Raw genomic sequence first — 11,617 nt, 5'->3', positions numbered from 1 at the left:
ATGTGTCTATTTCTGTCCTTCAAGGTAATATATCATAAGGGTCAAGAGAGCAGGTAGACAGCAGGGGTTTGAAACCGGCTCTACCACTTTCTGATCAGGGACCTTGCGCCAAACACTTAATCCCTCTAAGCCTCTGCTTCCTCCTCTGTAAAACAGGAAAGGAAAAAGAATGCTGCCTGCCCCTGTAGGATTGCTGTCAGAATCAAGTGAAACAATGCATATTAAGCACTTCCTGCACTCCCGACCCTCATCCCTTCAGCTATAATGTTCTGCAGCTGTACGTAACATTAAAAAGAGCTTTCCAGAATGTTCTCTGTGACATTTTCTCAGTAATTCTAGTTCAAAAAAGTTACACAGGGTTGGTTAAATATGGTGTTGTCAGAGTTTTCACTATACTAGGATTGCACCCGTAAGCCTGAAACGTGCATCCAAGATGGTAGACTATGTGCCCAAGAGGAGAGCACATCAGAACAGAAACTGCATTTCCCTCAGACCACCAGAAGGCCACCAACCAAGGGAGTGCTGCCCCCAACCCTTAGCATCTCCATTTATTGCCCTAACTGCTTTCTCAGCCCCCTGGCGTGCTTGGCATGAAGCAAAAGAAATTCGAGTGACTAAGAAGGGAGCTGCTAATTTAAATGAATAGCTTTGGCAAAATGAGCCCCCCTGAAGAGCTCGAGGGAGATGATGGTTCTGCTGTTTAGAGGCTGGAGTCAGGATGGTTGTTTATTGCACTGTAGAGCCAAGCGTTGCTATAGCAACAAATGACTTAGTGACAGTTCTGAACACTTTTTCTTTGAAAGAGTTTACATAACAGAGATTACTTGGGTTCTTTGTGGAAGGGATAACATGAGGACTTTTTTCTCCCCTTTTCTTAAGCATAAGGACCTTTGAAGGAATAATCCGTTTTCAAAAGCTGTACAACAGCAGGGGAAAAAAAGACTGGAAGGCTTTGCACAAAAACGTTAGCAGTTATATTTCCTACATGGAGAGATTACGGGTGAGTTTTTGTTTTTCTTTTTGGGAGCTTTTCTGAGTCTTCCATGATGGTTTTGGTTTTGTAACTAGGGAAAATTTAAAAATAATATATCAACTATGATAAGACATAAGCCCGGAAATGTTTGAAAGTTCAGCATCAAAACAGGAGAGGGTGTTTGTGGCCTGAAAGATGGTGGGACCTGGCCTTGGGGGAGAGATGACCCATAGTGGCTTTACAACACTACCATCCTCTGGTGTTGCTGACTTTGACTGTGGGCAAGCACCCCAAAGGTCAGTGAGTGACACATGGCCAGATGACATCTTACTGAGGGAGAATTTGAATCCTGCTGTCCTTGGGATAGAGAAAGGGAGCCCCGCAGCTGCCCACTCCCCCGTGTCATCACCATTTGACTCTGCAGCACATATGGGACAGTTCTCCTAAGATCAAAATCATGTTTCTTTGTGAAAAGTGGCCACTGGGTAATGAAAAGAAAAAGTCAATGTTTAATATGTGATGTGAGTGTGATCATGGGCCCTCTAAGACCCGTTCAACTGACCCCGTCTCTTATCAACAGAGTGATTAAGAATTGCCTTTCAGAAAATCTACATAGTCACATAGCCAGGGCATGCGCAAAAGAAGAAATCGTGACCTGAAATGACCGTGGAAGCAAAGATCCTCCTTCCCATGGAACCCAAGGACCAGGACACGACCCGAACTTGCAGGTTGAACTCTTATCAGAAGCGAGGGGCCCCTCATTCAGGAAGATCTGGTGTTAGAATTCCTTCCCCACCTCATCAAAAATATTTAGAACCCTGTCATAACTGTTTAGAACCTTACCACAAATGCTTGAAGTCCACCAATCAAAACCTGTCCCACCAACATTTCTGCGTGCCAGCCTGTTCTCCCCAACCTCTTATATTTTGCCCCAAACCCTGAATCAGGGAGACAGATCTGAGGGCACATGCCCCCTGTTCTCCCTGCAGATCCATCTCACAGAATAGAGCTTATCTCTTTTCCCAAAGACTGATACCATAATTAATTGACTTGTTTATGTGCATTAGACAAGTGAATCCCAATTTTGTGCAATAGCATGAGAGTTTACCCAGGGGTTTCATGATTTTGGAGGAAAATGAGATTTGAAAGACAGCTCTATGCTGTGCAGATATTTATTTTTATATTGTGGCTTTGGTAATTCATGAAGGTCTTAAGATGTATTTCTCTAAGATGCTTTTCCAGTGATTGATTGTTTGTGGGGTAGAAGTGGAGTATTGAGGGGGCAAGGAATTTCTGGGGAAAAAATCTAAGCAAAACTTTCAGCATGCATTTATTGAGCTCCTTCTGTATACTAGGCATGCATTTTAAGGATTTCATAATTGTGCAGTAAATATTTAAGCAAGCATAATGTGCCATACTATGTTCATAAACAATATGATATAATGGTGAAGAGGAGCAGAATATGCCACGCCAAAATATGCCTCTTTGACATAAGGATTATTTTGAGCTGATTATTTTTGAGAAACTGCATACACAGGAGAAGCTCTGAAAATAAAGTAGAAGTTACCCTTTTGCAAGAGACATTTACGTTTACAAAGGAAGTCTCCATTTGTAAGTATCTCCCTCTCCCAGGAAGAGAAGGATGACTCTAAATCATAAGAAACTCTTATCAATGGAGAAGGCACTGACTTACATCTGCATAGCAAACCTTAACTTTGTTTACCACACTTTTCCTGGTCACCTCCCATAACTGGCCTCCCCTCCCCTCCTCGACATCTTTCTTTTGTCTTTAGCAAAAAATAGTATTCAAGCTCATGGCTTGGGGAGTTAGTTTCTCTGGGTATCTCCGTGTACAGTTAGGTATACATGTTGTTAAAAATAAGACAACAGGGGGCCGGCCAGGTGGAATAGTGGTTAAGTTGATGCATTCTGCTTTGGCAGCCCATGGTTCATGGGTTCAGATCCTGGGCGCAGACCTACATGCCACTCATCAAGCCATGCTGTGGCAGCATCCCACGTACAAAACAGAGGAAGATTGGTGCAGATGTTAGCTCAACGACAGTCTTCCTCAAGCAAAAAGAGGAAGATTGACAACAGATGTTAGCTCAGGGTCAATCTCCTCACAAATACAAACACACAAAACAAAACAAAACAAAAACAAGGCAAGAGGCCCAAAATGGAGTTGCTTATGCTAAGCCCCACATCACCAAACTGAGATTTAGTTACAGTTTTGGATTTTCCAGAAATGGAATCTCAAACCAGTCAACCAAGAATCTCCTGATCAGGACTAGTTAGCTGGTGTGCCTGATGGACCCCTGCCATCCCCTAAAGGAAAGTAACTCTGCAATAATCAACCTGCTCTTTTGCCTAGTATGACGTCCTCGTTCCCGCTCCCTTCTGCCTATAAAGCCTTTCATTTTGTACAGCTCCTCAGAGCTCCTTTCTGTCCACTAGATCAGGTGCTGCCCAATTCATAAGTCATTGAATAAAGTCGATTAGACCTTAAAAATTTACTCAACTGAATTTTGTTTTTTTAACAACGTTAATAAAAACTTCTGTTTGTTTTTCTCTTGTTAATCTATCTTTCACCACAGGAGGACTCAGCCAAGAACTCAGAAGGGTAGAGGGAAAATTATTGTTCCTCCCCTACAATGGCTAAAAACCACAGACTTGGGTTCAGATTTGCATCAGAATCCAGTTCTGCAAATAACTAGCCATGTGACCCTGAGCCCTGTGCGCAACTTATGGAAATAAGCAGTACAATCAGGGTTTGAACCCATTCATATATCATCCCAGAGTCCTGGATTCCTTAAATCAAACGGGTTTAGACTGGAAGGATTTGTTGCTTTCTGGGCTGTCCCTAGGCCCCCCACTCCATCTGGGCATCTGTCTAGCTCCAGCTGCAGTCCAGGTTGTGTGCAGCGTTCTTCCCGCAGCCCCACGTGCCCCAGAATCCAGGCTTTGGGGCACTTTGTGTTTGCTTACGCTCTCCTCCCTGTCTCCATTTTTAATTTTGTCAGAGCCATGAATTAAGCAGGAAACAGATCCAATGTATTAATTCCAATCCGACTCTGTGATCGTGCCCAGAGGCTCATAGGCGCACACTGTAAATCAAAAAGAATAATAATAATAATAATAAAGAGCTCTCTGTTGAAAACTGCCTTAGGGGACATCTGTCAGCTTGTCAGGGACCTCCAGAGAGCCAACTTCCTCTTTCCTCATTCCAGAACAAACCACAGGAAGAGGAGTCAGTAAGCAACAGGATCTTCGAGACCAAGTGGACAGGAATTCCCAGCCCCATCCGCTTTCTTGGTTAGCCATGAAACTTTGACATTCTACAAAAACTGGGAATTTATATATTGATGAGCCAAGCCCTTTGCACAGATGATCAAATGCAATCTTCACAACAGCCTTATTAAATAAATACTTAAATTATCTTCATTTTACACCTGAGGACACTGAATACTCAGAAAGGATAAGTAACTCTAGGATGCACAGCTTATAAACTGAAGAGCTAGCATTTAAATCCAGAGCCATGTGATTTCAAAGCCTGTGCTCTTTTAACCACGCTAGGCTACTAGAAACTTCTAGATCCTTCTTGAAAGTCCTTTTTGAGCATTCCAGCCAAAATCCCCAAAATGTGGTCCTGGTGCAAGGGAGAATTAGGCCAGTGAGAATGTTTTTTAAAATACATTTTGCCCTCCAACCGGCTTCCTTCTGTAGGAGACTGGTGAAAATGTCTTATTTGCGCAACATATACTCCTTGGCTCCCACTCTGAGCCAGGTTCTGGACTAAGTACTGGCAATACAAGAGGCAAATAAGGCCCCAGGCCTCAACAAGCTCACAGCCTAGCAGGAGAGAATGAAAAGGAAATAAATAGAGCAACCATTTTGGGATGCTCTCAGGAATTTAGGGGATACACTGAAAGGAAGTGGAGGAGATGCGTTCCTAAAACCCCCACGCAACCTCAGAGACACTATGGGGGAGTAGAAGGCATATGGCCCTTCTGGCTTCTTCCCAGCTGAATGATGTTAGCCCAACAATAAGCTTCTCTGAGCCTCAATTTCCTCATGTGTAAAACGGGATAATGCTATTTTGCAAAGTTCTAACAATTAAATGAGATGATGTAGGCCATGTTTAGCATCCCCATCCTTCCATCACCATGTATCACCAATCATCAATTCCGTGTTGATTCTACCTCCTAAACACTCTCTAATCTCATTTTCATCCCTCTGTCACCACTTTAAACAAGGCCCTGCCATCTTTCACATGGACTTCTGCATTAGACTCCTGACTGGACTTCCTGCATCTATGCTTTCCCTCTTTCAGTCTGCTCTCCCTGGTGACGCCAGGGTCATCTTTCCAAACCACACATATGATCATATCAATCACCGCCATTCTCATATCCGACCTGCTTAAGGGCCTTTAGTGGTTTCCCACAGGTGTCAGGAAAGACCATAATCCCCAACACAGCCTCTATGGCCTTGGCATGGTCTGGCCCCTGCCCACTTCCCCGGCTCCACTTGCCCTTGGCCACCCCTTACTCCCTGCACTCCAACCTTGCCAGACATTCTTTCAAGCCCTCCCATCTGCTATGCTGTCTCCTGACACACGGCCCTTGAACATGCTGTCCCCTAGAATGCTCTTCTCTCCTTCTGATCTGAGCCCAAAAGTCCCTTCTTCAGGGAAGCCCTCCCAGAGAGCTGCTCCCACCATGTCACATGTCCCACCATGACTTGTCTCCTTCCTGGACAGTGCCTAATTAAATTGTCACTTAACATGCATGTGTGCATTTTGTGGATTCCAGTTGGTCTCCTCCAGACCATGAGCTCTATGATAGTGAGACCAGTCGGTTTGGGCTTGCCACTATGCGCCTAAAACTTGTTGTCTGACATGGAAGAGATACTCAAGAAAGATTTGTTGCATGAATAAATGCATGATACTCAGTAAGTTTACAAATATGTGAGCTCCTTCTTCCTTGCCTAGGGCTTCTTATACAAGCAAATTCAAAAGATTTGCATTTGTTTTGTGGTTGTTTCAATGAAATAAATGATTTGGCAGAGTCCTCGACCGTGCAGACTCCTAGAATTTCCCCCCGTACAAGAGATGGTCAGCAGAGGGCCCCCCAGGAGCAATTATTGAAGGCGGGTCAGTGAAAACAGCAGCTGCTGGGAGACAGCAGACTCCGTCCCGCAAATATGTCTGTCCTTGTGCAGCTCAGAGAGAACGTCACCACCAGGCTGCACAATACAGTGGGTCTCTGGCCAGCCACATCCAAAATTCTTTTGATCAGGCCTCTAGAAACATAAGAATTCATAGAGATCAGAGCCCTGTGTAGATTATTTTAACTCAAATCCACTGCTTGCTGCTTGATTTGTCAGTTTCACGATGAAGACTTTGTAATCAAGAGCTCGCACTGTTGGGTGGAATCATGCATGAGTGTTTGGGGAGACCTGCTTTCTTTGGGGGCCACTTTTCGCTTGCCAGTCGGTAGTTTTATTTCCATTTTAATTTTCAGAGCGTCTGCCCCCCAGGAACAGCCCGTGGTTTGGAATTCATGGCTCTGTTGTGTGTTTACGCACTATGCTTGCTTGTAATTGACAAATTTAAATTCTGGTCATATTTCATTTATTACACAGACCCGGGGAAAAATCCTCGGCGAAAACCTAATTACAGTGAAAGTGCCACAAGGTAATTGCTGTGAAAGAACTCCTACAGCGGCAGGGCTGAATATTTCATCCACCCATAAAATGATTATGCTGACAAGATTCTGAAAAATAATAAAATCTGTTTAATAAAAAAGAAGCAAAATATCAGTGCTTTTACCCACAAAGTATTAAAACATCCTTCATTTTGGACAGACCCTAAGTCATTTGATTTTTATTCAAATGATGATCCACAAGCTAGATAGTTCCTTTATCAGGGAGCAGAGTTTCATCATCCTTCCCACACAGGGCTGCTCTGAAGCTCTCGGGCCTGTTGTTGCCTTCCAGAAGAGCCAGGAGTCTGCTTTTCACCGCTGTCTTGGATCTTTGTTCTGTGTACCAGAATGAGAAAGCAGACAGAACTAAGAGAGAATACCCAGGGTTCAGATTGCTGTGGTTTCTCCTTAGCCACCACGAGGGCTATCCCTCCAATGAAGGGCTTAGAAGCCATGAAGGTGTGATTTCTGCTGTCAGAGCTTTGCTGAGAGCCCAGCAGAGCGGCCAGGGCTAATGCACACCTGAGTTTCTCTGTCTCTGGAGAATACCACTATGGCAGGCCAATTCATTCATTCTGTCACTGAACAAACACATATTAGGCACTTATTCTGTCCTAGGAATCGTGCTAGGCAACAATGAGTAAATAACTGTGAACATGATGGTGAGTTCCTGCCCTTGCAAGAGGCACATGATAGTGAAAGAGACAGACCCAAAGCAAAACCGATAGATAAACAGAAACAGAAATTTCAAAATTACAAATTATATCAAGTATTATAAGGAAAAAAGCAAGGGGCTGGGATAGAGAATGGGGTGATATTAGATGGCCTCTCTGAACCCAAAAGCATAAAAAGGAGCCAATCTGGGAGGGTCAGAAGGAGACAATTGCAGAACAGTTGTTGGCATGTGCTAGGACTGAGAGAAGAGTGAGGAAAAGAGAGGCTGGAGCTTGGGGGCCTTACAGACGTGGGTCAGCAGTTCCGTGTTTCTTCTAAGGACTATAGGAAGGAGGATGCTATGGAAAGCAGCACAGGCAGGAGAGGTGGCTTCCCAGACCAGTGGAATGGCAGCAGAGGTGGAAACAGAGGGAGCTTTAGTACAAAAAGTTACACATAAAAATGTGTATATTTTAAAAATCACGTAAAATTTCAGACTTTGGCACTGGACTCTCCATTATGATAGCAAATGAGACTGGAAGCAAACAAACAAAAAGGCTAGAAGCAGAAGAAATGAAGACCTAAATTAGGAAGAACTTGACGCTGGAATGTCTACCACCTTCTGGAGAAGGAAGCGGGGGCTTCCACCCCCAACACCTTCCTCTTTTAACTGGAAATTAAGTGGACCTGATTTAGGCCTGAAACTTATATGTTTACGTGTGTGTGTGTGTGTATACGTGTATATATATATATATACCTTTTTCTTTAAACACCGAATTCTGGCATCAGAAGCCAAACTAAGTTTCACCTAAGGTCATGCATTTGAGACATGTAGAAGACACCCAGTGAAGCAGTAAGTCAGTATTCCTCAAAGTATGGTCTGCAGAGGTTAAAACGGAAGGAGGAGGGATTCAACAAGTGATTCAGGGAGCCCCACCTTAGATTTACTAAATCAGAGTCTTTGGGATGAGCCCCAGAATCTGCATTTTCACAAGCTCCCTAAGCGACTGTTGTGCACTGTAAAGTTTGAGAAGCTCTGCTTTAAAGTGATTGATGTTGTAGCACGCTGAGAAATGCCCTGGAGAGTTTGAAATATAGAGGAGAGGGCTGCAACTAAAGTTATGCCTACTCTACACAAATAAACACAGGAAGTGAAATCACCCATAAATCTCACCACCCAGAGCTAATCATTGTTAACAGTTTGGTGTATATTCTTCCAAACTTGCTTTTATGCACATAAACATTTTTTCATCACAAAAAGTGAGTACACACATGTATTCTGTTGCGAATGACTTCATGAACACAATATGTTTCTTCATAGAGATGTTCATTTTTCATTACGTTGCTGGCTGAGGAGGGTGAGACGTGGGAGTTGGGGCAAAGCCTTGAGGGAGAAACATCTGATCAGGATCTATGTCTCTAATAAACAGGGGAAGCATTGTTGGGGGATGGAGGGCTGACATGACAGAATTTGAAACATATTTTATTTTGGGACACAGAGGGTTTTCTCTGATTGGTAGATCTCTGGCAATAAACACAGCTTAAGTCACAAATACACCTTCCTGGATGAAGGCACTTTCTAAAAAGCCAAGGGCAAAGAGTTTTCAGACAAACAGACACAGCAAGCAACTGTCAAAAACAGCACCATGTTGAATATTGCCAGCTTTCATCCATCTGCTTTCTCAAAGACCTCGCTTAGTTCCTGAATTACAGGAATGTTGAAGGAAGAAGAGAGCCAAATTCTGGCACAGTAAGTGTGTGTATTTTATTATTTTGGACATCAAGTTGGAAAACCTCAATATTCTCTTGGCTTCCATACCTACTGAATCTACAAGCCTTCAGACTGTTTGATTTTCTTTTTTATGGTTGAAGTGTTTAGGGCATAGAGTTGCCAGATTTAGCAAATAAAAATACAGGATTACCAATTAAACTTGAATCTTAGATAAATGAATAAATTTTTAATATACGTATGTGCCATACAATATTCAGGACATACTTATACTAAAAAAAATTGTCTGTTGTTTACTTGAAATTAAATTTAATTGGGTGTCCTATATTTTATCTGGCAGTTCTCTTTGGGTTGCTTCCTATTTCAGAGGGAAATTTCGTACAGAACTGTAATTTACTTATTTCTCCAGCTCTATAGAGATATAATTGACATATAACATTGTGTAAGTTTAAGGTGTGTTATATGATGACTTGATACATGCATACATTGTGAAATGTTTACCTCATTAAGGTTGGTTAACACATCCTTCACTTCACATAACACCATTTTGTTGTTGTTGTTGTTGTTAAGGTGAGAATATTAAGCTCTACTCTCACAGCAACTTTACTGTAGTACACAATACAGTATTGTTAACTATAGCCACCATGCTGTACATTAGATCCCTGGAACTTATTCATCTTATAATTGAAAGTTGGTACCCCCAAACCAACCTCTCCCCATCTCCCCACCCTTTAGCCTCTCACAACCACCATTCTGCTCTCTGTTTCTATGAGTTCAGTGCTTTTAGATTCCACATAAGTGAGATCACATAGTATTTGTCCTTCTCTGACTTATTTCACTTAGCATAATGCCCTCAAGTTCCATCCATGTTGTCACAAGTGGCAGGATTTCCTTTCTTTATGTAATGTTTTAATTAGAAGTGAAAACATTTTAGTTAGCAAGCAATGTGGATTTTCGTTAATAACTTCTTGCTGTAGTTCAGAAGTGTTTTTTCCAGAGAAAAAGAAAATGGTTCTATCCAATGTAACATCAGCTACTTGAAGAAGGCAGTGGACAGGGAATCCAACTTTCACTTCAGGCCACGGTGGCCAAAGTTATGCACCTTCGCTTCCTTTATGTGACTGGCTATGGGAAAAGCATTGGTTGTTCTGACGCACAGGGACTTCCTTGATCTTTCGGACAGCAGTCATGCTCCTCAGGTAATGATCCAAGCATGTGCCCATAACCTCCGAAATTTGTGTATACAGGGGTTGTACACAGCAATATTCAGAAAGGGGTTGTTGATCCAGCAGGGAGCCAGTCCCTAGACACAGAGACCAGCACTTTTAATTGACAATGAGCAGGGAGAGGACAGGAATGGGAGCTCTGAGAGCGAGTGGAAGAAGTGAGATAATCTACTCAATTTGTTTTCCTGGCAAGGAAGACTTTACATCAAGAATTTGTAATAAAACTAACTGAGGCACTCACATCCGGCTCCATAAAACGCTTAATCACCTTGTTGTTCTGTAACAGCTTTTCTCTTTATGGGAGAATTTACCAGCTTTTTAATCTCCTTTATTTGATTAACATTAGAATCAACAACTGCACCCTGTGTTGCATTCCCGTAAAGTGTTGTATTTGCAAACTTATTAAGGAAGATAGATCTTTTTAAGGCTTCATCTATAACAGTCTCAAGCCTTAAGTAGCAGACTGTGTTTTTAAAGTTTTATTTTGTTAGGAAAAAGAAAAGACAGAATCTATAGTTATTTAAGGAGGAAGTACACTACGATAAGTAGTCATCATTGCTCCAAGACATTTTCATGGAGGAAAATACAGTATTACAATATATCTTTTTCTGAGTTCAGATCTTTTGTTCCCTCTTACAACATATTTAAAAGAAACACAAAGTTGATTCTTCTTTTAAAAAAAAAATAGGAAAGAAAGGCTCAACAATGATCTTTTCCAAATTGCAGTAGTTTGAATCTACTCATAAGAAGTAATCACTGTGGAGGGGTGGAAGGTTTAGATTCTATCGAAAGTCCTGGGAGCAGAATCCTAATCTGCAAGTATCTGAGCTCAGGTAGGCCCTGCAAACACCTGCTGGACCTTGTGAATGAGTTCAGAGTGTTTGGGACACTGGGGACCCAGAGACACCACATTCTTCCCAGCCCAGCCCCATCATCACCTCATTTTCAGGATTCTCAATCTTAATGCTACATCTCAACCCACCTACATTCTTCACCCTACTTCTCTTAGACATTGTATTTTCTCCTACTGTTATCTGTGGGGAGTTTCCGATCACACATATGGAGTCATGCAGGTCTGAGGTGAAGTTTTCACTAGTCTGCATCAACATAAAGGGAGAAAAAAGACACATTCAGTAAGATTTTTTGTTGAGAGTCTTATTCTGAAATTCTTATGACCTTCCTTTTTTTCCTTTCTTCCTTCCTTTTGATGTTAAATTATTCCTGCTTTTATAAAACAGTGATGGCAGTTATTTTTGTTTTGTTAATGTCCTTAATTCAGAAAGTAAACATTGTTTATTTTCCTGTGTTGATCACTTCATATTTGTATGCTTGT

The sequence above is a fragment of the Equus caballus genome, chromosome 14 (assembly GCF_041296265.1).
Source record: "Equus caballus isolate H_3958 breed thoroughbred chromosome 14, TB-T2T, whole genome shotgun sequence".
Lineage (NCBI taxonomy): Eukaryota > Metazoa > Chordata > Mammalia > Perissodactyla > Equidae > Equus > Equus caballus.
This window is presented reverse-complemented; position numbering follows the sequence as displayed.